Source organism: Neopelma chrysocephalum, unplaced genomic scaffold (assembly GCF_003984885.1).
Source record: "Neopelma chrysocephalum unplaced genomic scaffold, ASM398488v2 Primary Assembly neopelma1_128, whole genome shotgun sequence".
Classification (NCBI taxonomy): domain Eukaryota; kingdom Metazoa; phylum Chordata; class Aves; order Passeriformes; family Pipridae; genus Neopelma; species Neopelma chrysocephalum.
In genome coordinates this window covers 317,286-326,991 of record NW_020897790.1, presented here as the reverse complement: position 1 = coordinate 326,991, position 9,706 = coordinate 317,286, and the positions used below count along the sequence as shown (strand labels likewise).

The following is a 9,706-nucleotide window of genomic DNA, read 5'->3' as shown; positions in this document are numbered from 1 at the left end:
TCTGACCCCCGGGATCCTCCGGCACCGCCCGGGGCCCTTCAGACCCCCGGGATCCTCCGGGATCCGGGACCCCTCTGACCCCCGGGATCCTCCGGCACCGCCCGGGGCCCTTCCGACCCCCGGGATCCTCCGGGATCCGGGACCCCTCTGACCCCCGGGATCCTCCGGTACCGCCCGGGGCCCCTTAGACCTCTGAGGCCCCTCAGACCCTGCTGGGATACCCCGGGCCCTCCAGCCCCCCGGAATGTCGAAGCTGTGCCTTTGAGCCAATTAACCGTTCCCCTCAGGCTCGAGGCTGCAAACCTTTGTGAGGAGGGGCCAGGAACGCACCTGTCAGGTGAAACGATGCTGAGGGTTGTCGTTCCCAGTGGGACTTGCACTTGAACCGTACAAGAGCAAGCTGAAGTTAATTGTGATCGTGATTATTGGCTTTTGGGGGTTTTCCCTGTGTACTCCATAAGGTACCAAAAAGTTTTAGTCATGAGGACGACTCATCCAAGGGGGTTGTGTTGCCTCAATAAGAACAGTTGGGGGTTACTTACCAGTTCCTTTTAATATTTTTTTCCTTATTTTTAAAAAAAGAGGGGTTGGGGGAAAGAAGTAATTCCCTAGGTGTACTATGGCTCTTTTTTTCAAAGTTGCAAACAAGTGTGCCCCGCAGAGTAACTGTGGTTCACCTGCCCCTCCCCACAGGTCCTGTGCCGTGCAGAACTCTGCCAAGGTTTTTTGTCTCATTAAACCAAGTGGTGTGACGAGTGTGACAGATTTTCCCATGGCAGAGGTGTGAAATGTGAAGTAAAAGGTAAGAATGATGGGGGTTTAATATCCAGACTGACAGGAACTGGTCCTGTTTTGGCCAACCTAGTGTACTTGGCAGTTAAAATCCCTGAACCAGAGTAGTGGGGCCAAGCTAACAGTAATGATCCCTGTGTGGTGACCATCTTTTTCCTAAAAACTGTCCCACTGGCTTTTCTCTGTGCAGTGCTCGCTTAGAGAATGAGGGAGGTGATAGATGTTTCTGCAGAGAGGTGTTTTTGCAGGAGTAAGAACACAGTTGCCACGTTAATTTGATAACCTCTCACTGCTGGGGAAAAACCGAGTGCATTCCTGCCAGCTCGGAAGAGATTCCTTGTTTGCTCCAGCAGTAACTCACTTTCCTCAAGCCAAATGGTGCGCAGAAAGTTGCTACCAAGTTAAAAATCTTAATTAGTCTTAATTGTCCCTTGACTCATTAGCTCTCTGAGAACACTACACCTGAAAAGAGCACTTTGTTTCTAGGCCCCGTGCAATTTAAATCAATTCCCAAGGCTTCAAAGGGTTCAGTCAGAAGCAATCAGAGCTGACAGCACTTTTTTTTTCTAAAAGAAGCCGTAATTGGCTGTTAAGTTAAAGCTTTGAAGCTTTGATGGGAGAAGTGTTTTAGGTCAAATTAATAGAGAAAATTGAGAAACAATTAGGGCAGCTTTAAATGAATTACTTCCACTATTTATTTTGAGCTTATTGAACAATTGTGTTGTATGTGTATGGGATTGAAATTAGCCATCTGTGCGAGATAGCTTTGGCCTAAATTGACCTCTCGGGTAAGTAAGTAGCTTGCCCTAATTCCTACACCAGATCCCGAATTTTACTGGCAGATAAGCTTAATTGGGAGTAAAGATGAACGTGCCTGAGACGTTCCACACTTTTCTGTTGGGGCTGAAGTGATCTGTGCAGGCAGAGGTAGGGAAGGCTTTCGGGGCGGGGGGTGGCTGAGGAGGTCACACGTGAGCAGAACTGTCTGTTAGCCCTACCTGCCTGCTGAGGGACTCATTTAGGGCAGGTAGCTCGGGGGCAGCTGCAGGTCGTACCCGGAATGGGGGAGTGGCTGCAGCCCCGGCAAGGGGCTGTGACCTGCCCTTTTACCTAGGCAGGGCTCGGGGTTCTGCGGCGCGGGGCGGGTGACCGGCTGCGCCGAGACACAAGAGCCGATGACTCAGCAAGAAGCTCCCAGACTCCGGGGGCACGGACTGGGAGGGGATAAACGTCCGGGGAATCCTTTGTAGGGAGCCCTGCCCGAGGCACCAGCTCGAGCTGCTACTATGTGTCTGCACCACGTTTAAATTACTTAAGGAACAAGAGGTGTGGGACTCTGCCACGGGAAACCTGGAGTCGAGCTGGTAAGGAAACCTGGTCTGACTGTGTGAGATCGGACAGCATCTGTTTGTGCGCTGCTCTGGTTTTTCAGGGAGCAACCAGGGGAAGAATAATGATCCAAACCAAATATCTCATATGCTCTTTGCAGAATGTGAGCAAAACCCAAAGCGGTTCAATTTTAAAACTGAAAGGGTGGAAATATTCTCGGTGCTGATTTTAGAGACATTGAAAGTGGTTTTTCCGCCTCTCCTTTCCCTATTTGTAGCAGGCCCGTCCCAGCTGTGCTGCAGCGGGTCGGGAGGAGGCGGGGGCAGAGGTGAGTGACAGGAGGACCCGAGGCAGGCGGCGGTCAGGGCACGGCGCTCCCTGCCAGCATCCTCCCGGTTCATCCCCAGCTTTCCCTCCAGGTGTCAGCCTGGCTCCGCGCTACCGCCAGCCTGCCGCCGCACCTGGACCTGCCTCCTGGCAGCCTCGGGCTGCCTTTTCATCCTCATCCTCATTCCATAGAATTTGGGGGCGCACCCGGCGGGGCCCGGGCCTTGCAGACACCTACCAGTGCACCTCGGGGCGGTGCTGGTGTCCCTCAAGTTGCTGTGCCTCCGTGTTTGATCATCTTCTTTAGTGCCCGGCAAAACGCTCCTCCGGAGTTTTGTTTGGGGGCTTTTCATGGGTTTGTTACAAGTAAAGAAATGGGAGGTGCCCTGGGAGTCCTTTTACCACTGTTGGAATGTGTTTGTGTGGAGAACTTAGCTTGTTTAGAGTTTTCTGTAAAAAGCAGACTAGTGCCCAGGGATGAAACATGTTATCAGCCTGCCTTGGTAGGGAAAATGCATTTGGGAATGTTGGTGGAAGGTATCCCTGTCTTCCTTTGCATCATGCCCATAGCTGTGTAGTGCATAGCTTGGGGTTCCTTTGCCTGTGATAAACACAGCTGTGTTTTCCCTGGGGACAGGAGGGATATTTTGGAATGCTGTGTGCAGGAGTGTTTCATTGCAAAGCCTGTGGCTCGAGCACAGACACTGGTTTATGGGCACAGAGGCCGTATAGCTGCTCATGTGTGTAAAGTGCTCTTGGTTCAGTATCCACGTGCACAGGGCCGTGTGTGCACTGCGTGTTTGCTGACATGACACCAGGAAAAGGAGATATTAAAGCCCCTTGTCTTGTGCAATGCAGAGATTCTGTCTCCAGTTCTTGGAAGTGGCCAAAGCTGCTGTGAAAAGGCCTCCAGGATGTTGGTACATGGGGGAGTCACATATAAGAAAATAAGGTTCTTAGCTGTGTGGGAGTCAAAGAGGCTGTGAGAGAAAGTGTGTGTGTGTAAGAACAGAAATCCTGGGACACCCCTGATCCACCAGCTCCCTTCAGGAGACAGCATTAGGAACTCAAGTACCTTGTGTTCAATAATGACCTTAATACCAAGAAAGTTTGATTTCAAGACTCTCTTCCCTGAAGGTCTTCCTTCCTCACATTGTCCCTGTTAGGATTTTTGTGGCTGAGCTCTCCGTGGTTTCCTGCAGCTCCTCAGCTGAGTGCTGAGCAGCTTCCAGGAGTGCCTGAGACACATTGCCTGACAGCTGCCGCGGTGACTCCGGCTCTCTGCTCTCCCCGTGGAGAGATGCTGTGCACTGTGTGCCCTCAAGTGACTTGGTTTGGTAGGGCTCTTCCTTCCTTTTTTAAATTTTTTTTGGGGGGGGGGCGTTTTTGTTTTCTGATTCAATCCCTTTGGCTTTCAGCTCCAGCTTCTGAATCTCGGCATCTGTCAGTGGTGCGATAAATTCTCTTTGGTGATAAGAGAACAGCTGCCAGTAGCAAGAGCAGGGATGGCACTGGGGCTCTCTCCTGCTGTGCGAGTGCTTGCAGTCAGCAGAACCTCCCTGTGCACACAATGGAGAAGGCACCTCTTCTGCCCAGCCCACTGCTCTGCTTCCAATTTAGCAACATCTTTTCCCTCCGTGTTGAGCAGATGCACATGAACAATTGTGCAGCATAATAGAGTCCTAAACCAAAAGAACTGGAAGTAATTGACAAATGGCTTTCTTCTGGATAGGTTCTGAAGGTGGAAGTAAAGGAATTTTTTTGAGAATTTAAGGGATTTTCAGGGAAAGACAGAAGCCTTTGCAATGCTGCTTAATCGTGTGGGATGGTGTTTCCTAGCGGAACAGTCTCCTTCTAGTGAAAATGGTAGAGGAAAAAAAACTCCTTTCTGTGGAGTCCTGAATTTTTGGGGCATAGGGTGTGGGGTTTTTGTTTTTCATATTTAAAGGTCTCCCTGACTCCAGCCTGCCTGTAAAATTTTATCCCAGCTGGAATTTATGCTATGAGAGAATGCATTTTGAGACCAACTATTTTGACTAGAGATGTTTTATTTTTCTCGTTGTGGTGAGTTTAGTTGATTTATTTATAATGAGGGTGAAACTCCAGGAATTGTGGACAGCTTTGGTCCATAAGCTCATTTCACTTTTGGAGAAGCATGTGGGATTTGGAGATTGCTAAAAAAGAACCAGACCATTCCTGTAGAAGTCCTAGGCTCCCCTCACCCAGTCAGAGTCTGACAGTAGATTTCCCAAAGGGGATCATGTTTCCAAGACACTTAAAAGTCAGAACAGGCTTTCTGTAAAGTCATCCTGTGGTTGTGGGTTTTGTTATAAATCCTCACTGTTGCTGACTGACTGCTCTGGGTAGTTGGCTGTTTGTTTGTCTGTGGTCATGCTTAAAACTTCTCATTTGGCTCTGATGAGGATTTCTATGCTGAAATCAATTGGACTCTCCCAAACTTTTAATGCACTCTTACATCTGATCTGTGAAGTGCTGCTTTAATCCCAAACAAGGCCTGGGGTACTGGCACTTGAGATCATCTCACTGTACTTCCTTTTGCCTTGTTTTTTCCTCATCTGCCAAGATGAGCACATGCAAATCATGATTTTTTTTTTCCTGGCTGTCTTGCTAAATGCCAAAATCTCTGCTAAGTAGCAGCTGTATAGTTTGAAAATTGGAGATATGAAAATATAGGTTTGCCTTGCCTCTGAAAATGCTTTGTAAAGATACAGGAAATGGGGAGGAAATTATTGTCTTTTTGCTGACTGCACTGTGGATATTGTTGCCTGCCTGCCAGGATTGGGTTTTCACCTTTGCTACTCTAGTTCGTCTTAGGAGACTTTAGGTTTTTCTCAATTATTTTAATTACTAAAATTGGAATCACATCATCTTTTTGACACACAGTTCATGTTCTCTCTCTCATCTTCATTCTCTATCTGACTTCTTTAAGTCATGGAGACTCTTAAGTGCCAAGATGTGTGGAGAAGGCAGTGTATGGGAAGGGTGAAGTGCTGGGAAGTCGGTGAAGAACCAAGTACAGTATATAGCCGAGCCCTCCAATTGTTTTTATTCCATTATTTTGTGACATCTTTTGGCTACTTTTCATGATAGTAGATGCCCCAGTCCCATCTCGAGGTTGGCCTGGGAGCCCTGGAATGCTCCTCTTCAGCCATTATTTGGACTAAAAGCTCTCTGCAGAGAAGAGAGAGAAGGAAATGGTTGCCTGCTTTCCTGCCCAATTTTTCCCTTTTTTCTTCAAATTATTTGTCCATTTCATCTATTAATTCCATATACTTAAGCTAATGTGTTGATTTTTAAGTTGTCAAACTTTAAGCAAGGTCCATAAAAGATTGTTTCCCAGTCTTAGAAGCATTTTTGGGGATTTTGCTCTGTTGTTCTCCAGTTGCATCCTCCTTGCCATTTCCTTCGGCTCACAAACCATGCTGTGTACTGCATCTCATCAGTCATACGAGACTCAGCAGCATGTCCCAAAAGTGGTGTCAGAGCACTTGGGTTTGACCAGGCTTGAGGATTCAGTTCCACTTCTGCTGCTTGCTCTGTGACCTTGGAATGACGGTAGCACAGTCTGTTCTGGGACAAACGCGGCAGCGATTGAACTCCCTGTCTGCGCTGTGCACGTTAAGCCGTGGGGAGTTAGAGTTGTGGTACTCTCGCCCAAAGCCCCTCTTGATCCTGTTTTCCTCCAGTTTGCTGAGCTGATGGATGCCTTCTGACGGCATTCCTGCCGTCGGAGTGACTGCTGGAGTGCGAGCCCTTTGCTCAGCAGCAAGACAGGGCGCCGGAGCCGCTGTGGTGCCAGCCTGTGCCGTGTCACTGGGAAGTGATCTTACCCACAAGTGAAGGGCGCCTCTTCCCCCGCTGACAGCTGCTGCTCGCGACATCTGAGCGGCAGCAGCGCCTTGGGAGAGCCTGCAGCTGATCCGTGCTGCTGGGAGGGGTTTGGAGCGGGAACCGGAGCGCAGTGTAGGTATGGGGCGCTGCTCACAGCTCTCTGGTGTGTCCTAGGGCCGTATGTCATGGAGAGCCATCGGGCTTGGCTACTCTGGGTATTCCTGGCAAGCTGGGATTTTTTTCGGCAGCCTCACGAGGAGCTGAACGGCCGCAGATGCTTCCTCCTGACTGGAGCTGGAAGTTTGAAGGGCAGCTGAATTGGCTAATGTTGGTGCTTTGATGCAGAGTGTGAGAAATGGTGATGAGGCATGAGGCAGAACAGCTTGCTCGATTGCTGCTGGAGTGACTGTGCAGTGCTGACAGTAGTTAAAAACATGGCTTTTGTGCATAGGCTTGGTTAATATATAGGACTTGGAAGGCAGCTCGGAACAGCTATGGGCAATGGCCACAGGCTCTCTCTGTCTCTTTTTAATAGAGTCGCTTCCCTGCCCAGAACTGCACTTTAATTTTCAGTCTCTTTAGGGTCATTAGGAAAGGCTGACATTTTGGGAACATTTGTACAGTACAAATATGAATAACAGTATCCATGCTTTGTCAGACAAGGGAATGTGCAATGAGGTCAGGGTTATTTTCCTGGTTGTTAGCAGTGGTGACATTCCTGTTTCAAATATAAAACATGGTGTTCCTTTTGCTGGAGAGTTAGTCCAGAGCAAAGGCTCAGCTGGGGTCTCTTAGAACCAAGACATACTGGATGGGTTGTGCTTTCTTGGGCCCCAGGACATGACTGTGTTGAACTTCCCAGAGGAACCTCTGCTGCAGTAGGAAAGCTATTTTAACAGCTCTTGTTCTCTGCTTGGCCCTCTCTTCTGTGTATTGTGCAGGAAGAGCAATAACTCTGGCACCTGTGAGAAGTCTGGCTAGGCCTGACAGGGCAAACACCACACAGAACCTGGCTGCCACCTTGGATCTGGGAACCCACCATCCTGCCTGTGTTCAGGCAGTCCAGTCTGCTCTCATCCTCACCCTTCTTGAGTATCCAGAAGCTGTATTAGCAGTTCAGGGAGTGAGACCTCTTAGTTCCTGCTTGGCCTTGCTGGCTGTGCCACTGCAGGAGGCAAAATCCCAATGCAAGCATTGCTGCAGGCAACTGGGAAGGGCTGCCCTGTTCCTCAGGTCATGGAGAGACCTGCTGCTGCCAGCCAGACTGAGAGGGAGCTACAGGATGGGCAGCAGTAACCTGAGAGAATAGATGACCTTGGCACCATGTCCATCTCTCCATATCCAAGCAGTTTCAACTTGGTGTCAGAGTTTTTCAGACAATTTTCTCAAACACCAGTGGATGTGCCAGCTGTCTGTAAGGTGGGATCAGATGGTTAGTGATCAGTCCCTCCCTGAGTGATCCCACTGGTTTCAGGGGGAATTCCTGTTTGAGAGAGACATTCACCCGTGACAAGGGTGTCCTTCCTGTGCAGTCCCAGCATCTCTCCTTACACAGTGCACGTGGGGAATGGTAGAAGAGACAGTGATTTTGGGTTTCTTGTTTAGCCTCAAAGTATTCATCCTTGTGTTCTTCAGGTTAGGATGTGCATCAATTCATGGAAGCGGATGCCAAATGCCCGTGGAGTCGCTGAAAGAATATTTATCAACTTTTCTCTCTCCACCACATTTCCAAAAAAAACTCAACAGGAAAAAAGACCTGCAGCCTCATTATTATGTCAGTATAACTTGTGCCATGAGGAGATCAAGCAGGCATGTCAGTGTGGGACTGTCAGCGTGAAGAGACCAACTGTGGCTGTGTGTGCAAGCAAGTTCTGGGCACACCATGTCAGGGGCACTGCTGAGGTTCTTCCAGGCTGCTGGAATGCCCTTTTTTCCTCCCTTTTTTTTTTTTTGTTTTTTTTGATGGACGAGTAAATTATTAGGATGTGGACTTGTCAAACAGACTTGCCAGGTTTTCTGCAGTCATCCCTAGTGGACTGCCTAAAAAAGGGCTGGCACTGCATCACATGGAATGACCGATGATATGTCATATATTTTTAATGGGCAAAATGTTTTAATAAACATTCTCCCTCCTAAAACACTGGATTTAAAATAGGTTTTAGCCTTGAGCCATGTAGCTACCCAGCTGTGAATTTTATAAGGCAACAATCTCCACATCATTAGATGTTATGACTGATATACCAGTGATGGCAATAGTAAGTATTTCCACACACTAAAAAAGTTTCTGATAGCAGTTAAAGGAAGTATGGCTCTACTTGAAAGATTTTCTCAGCTCAAAATTAAAGCCATTTTCTGAAATAATGAAACCAGGCATGTACTGTCTTCTAGTGAACCACAAGTTCTAAGTATTGAAGCCTTGCTGATTGCTGCTCCTGACAGTTTTAATCACATTGCCTGACACTTTTGGAAATCAACATTATTTTTCTTTTCATGTGATTTCTGCATCTTCAGCCAATTAAAATGCTGCTGAAATGTTGCACAATGGGACAGATGAGACCCCATCTTGATCCACTGCAGTTGTCTTGCTTCATAGGAGAAACAGCTTGGGCTGTTTGGGTTTTTTCTGGGTTTTATTTAATAGTGTGTGGGACCAGATCTGGAGTTGAAAGGTGATCCAGTGACCCCTGTTTGGACAACTGAAGTCCCTCCTCTACACTGACCTCTGTGCAGTGGTCAGTAAATCATGCAGCCTGTTGGAGATCTGTTCCTCTCAGCATAAACCCATTGCAAGTCAAACACTGTCCCTCTTGAAAACGTCACACCTCTTATCCACCACAGACAGTGAGATCAGTGTGTGTATGTCTGAAAGAGAGGGCTGGTAGAGATGAGTTGCTTCTTTATCTTTGTAGTGATTTACACATGGGCTGAGAGAGTTCATAAAGTTGAAAACAAGTGCTATTGTTTCTGGGCTCTTTGCTGTTTGAGGTGGGCTAGAGCAGATGTGTTTTCTGTGATTATTTTTAATTTAAGTTTAGCACTGTGGCATTTATTCACTTTACAGAAGATCCCCTTTTTTATACAGAAGGCATTCTGTTACAGTTTCAGTAGTCATTCAGAAATTCTGCACAAAGTGATTCTTTTAGTAGTGTACAATTAATTTCAAGCTGTTGAAGGTGACAACCTTCTGTCATGTTCTGTCATGTTCTTGTAGGACAGAAATAGAAGCACAAACATGGCTTACAAAATCTGACTGGAACTGATATCAGAGAGGTGTTAATCTTTTAACTGCCAGCTCTCTGGTGAGCTGATAGAGCTGTAGTGAACAATCTAATGGCTTAGCTGGGTCATGTCAGATTTTTCTCCTGATGTCTGTAAAAGCATTTCTAGCAGTGCAGGAAGGAAGTTT

The 9,706-nt window shown here is 47.6% G+C and overlaps 1 protein-coding gene and 1 long non-coding RNA gene across 2 annotated transcripts in view; both read left to right on the top strand.

Annotated features, from left to right (window-relative positions):
- LOC113974898 overlaps window positions 1-9,706 on the top strand; it is a 423,368-nt gene that overhangs the window by 102,021 nt on the left and 311,641 nt on the right. The gene's annotated exons all lie outside the window — the stretch shown is intronic.
- On the top strand, window positions 126-8,836 carry LOC113974908. The gene is made up of 3 exons (XR_003536692.1): window positions 126-405; window positions 694-802; window positions 7,936-8,836. It is a non-coding gene; the product is annotated as an uncharacterized LOC113974908 (long non-coding RNA).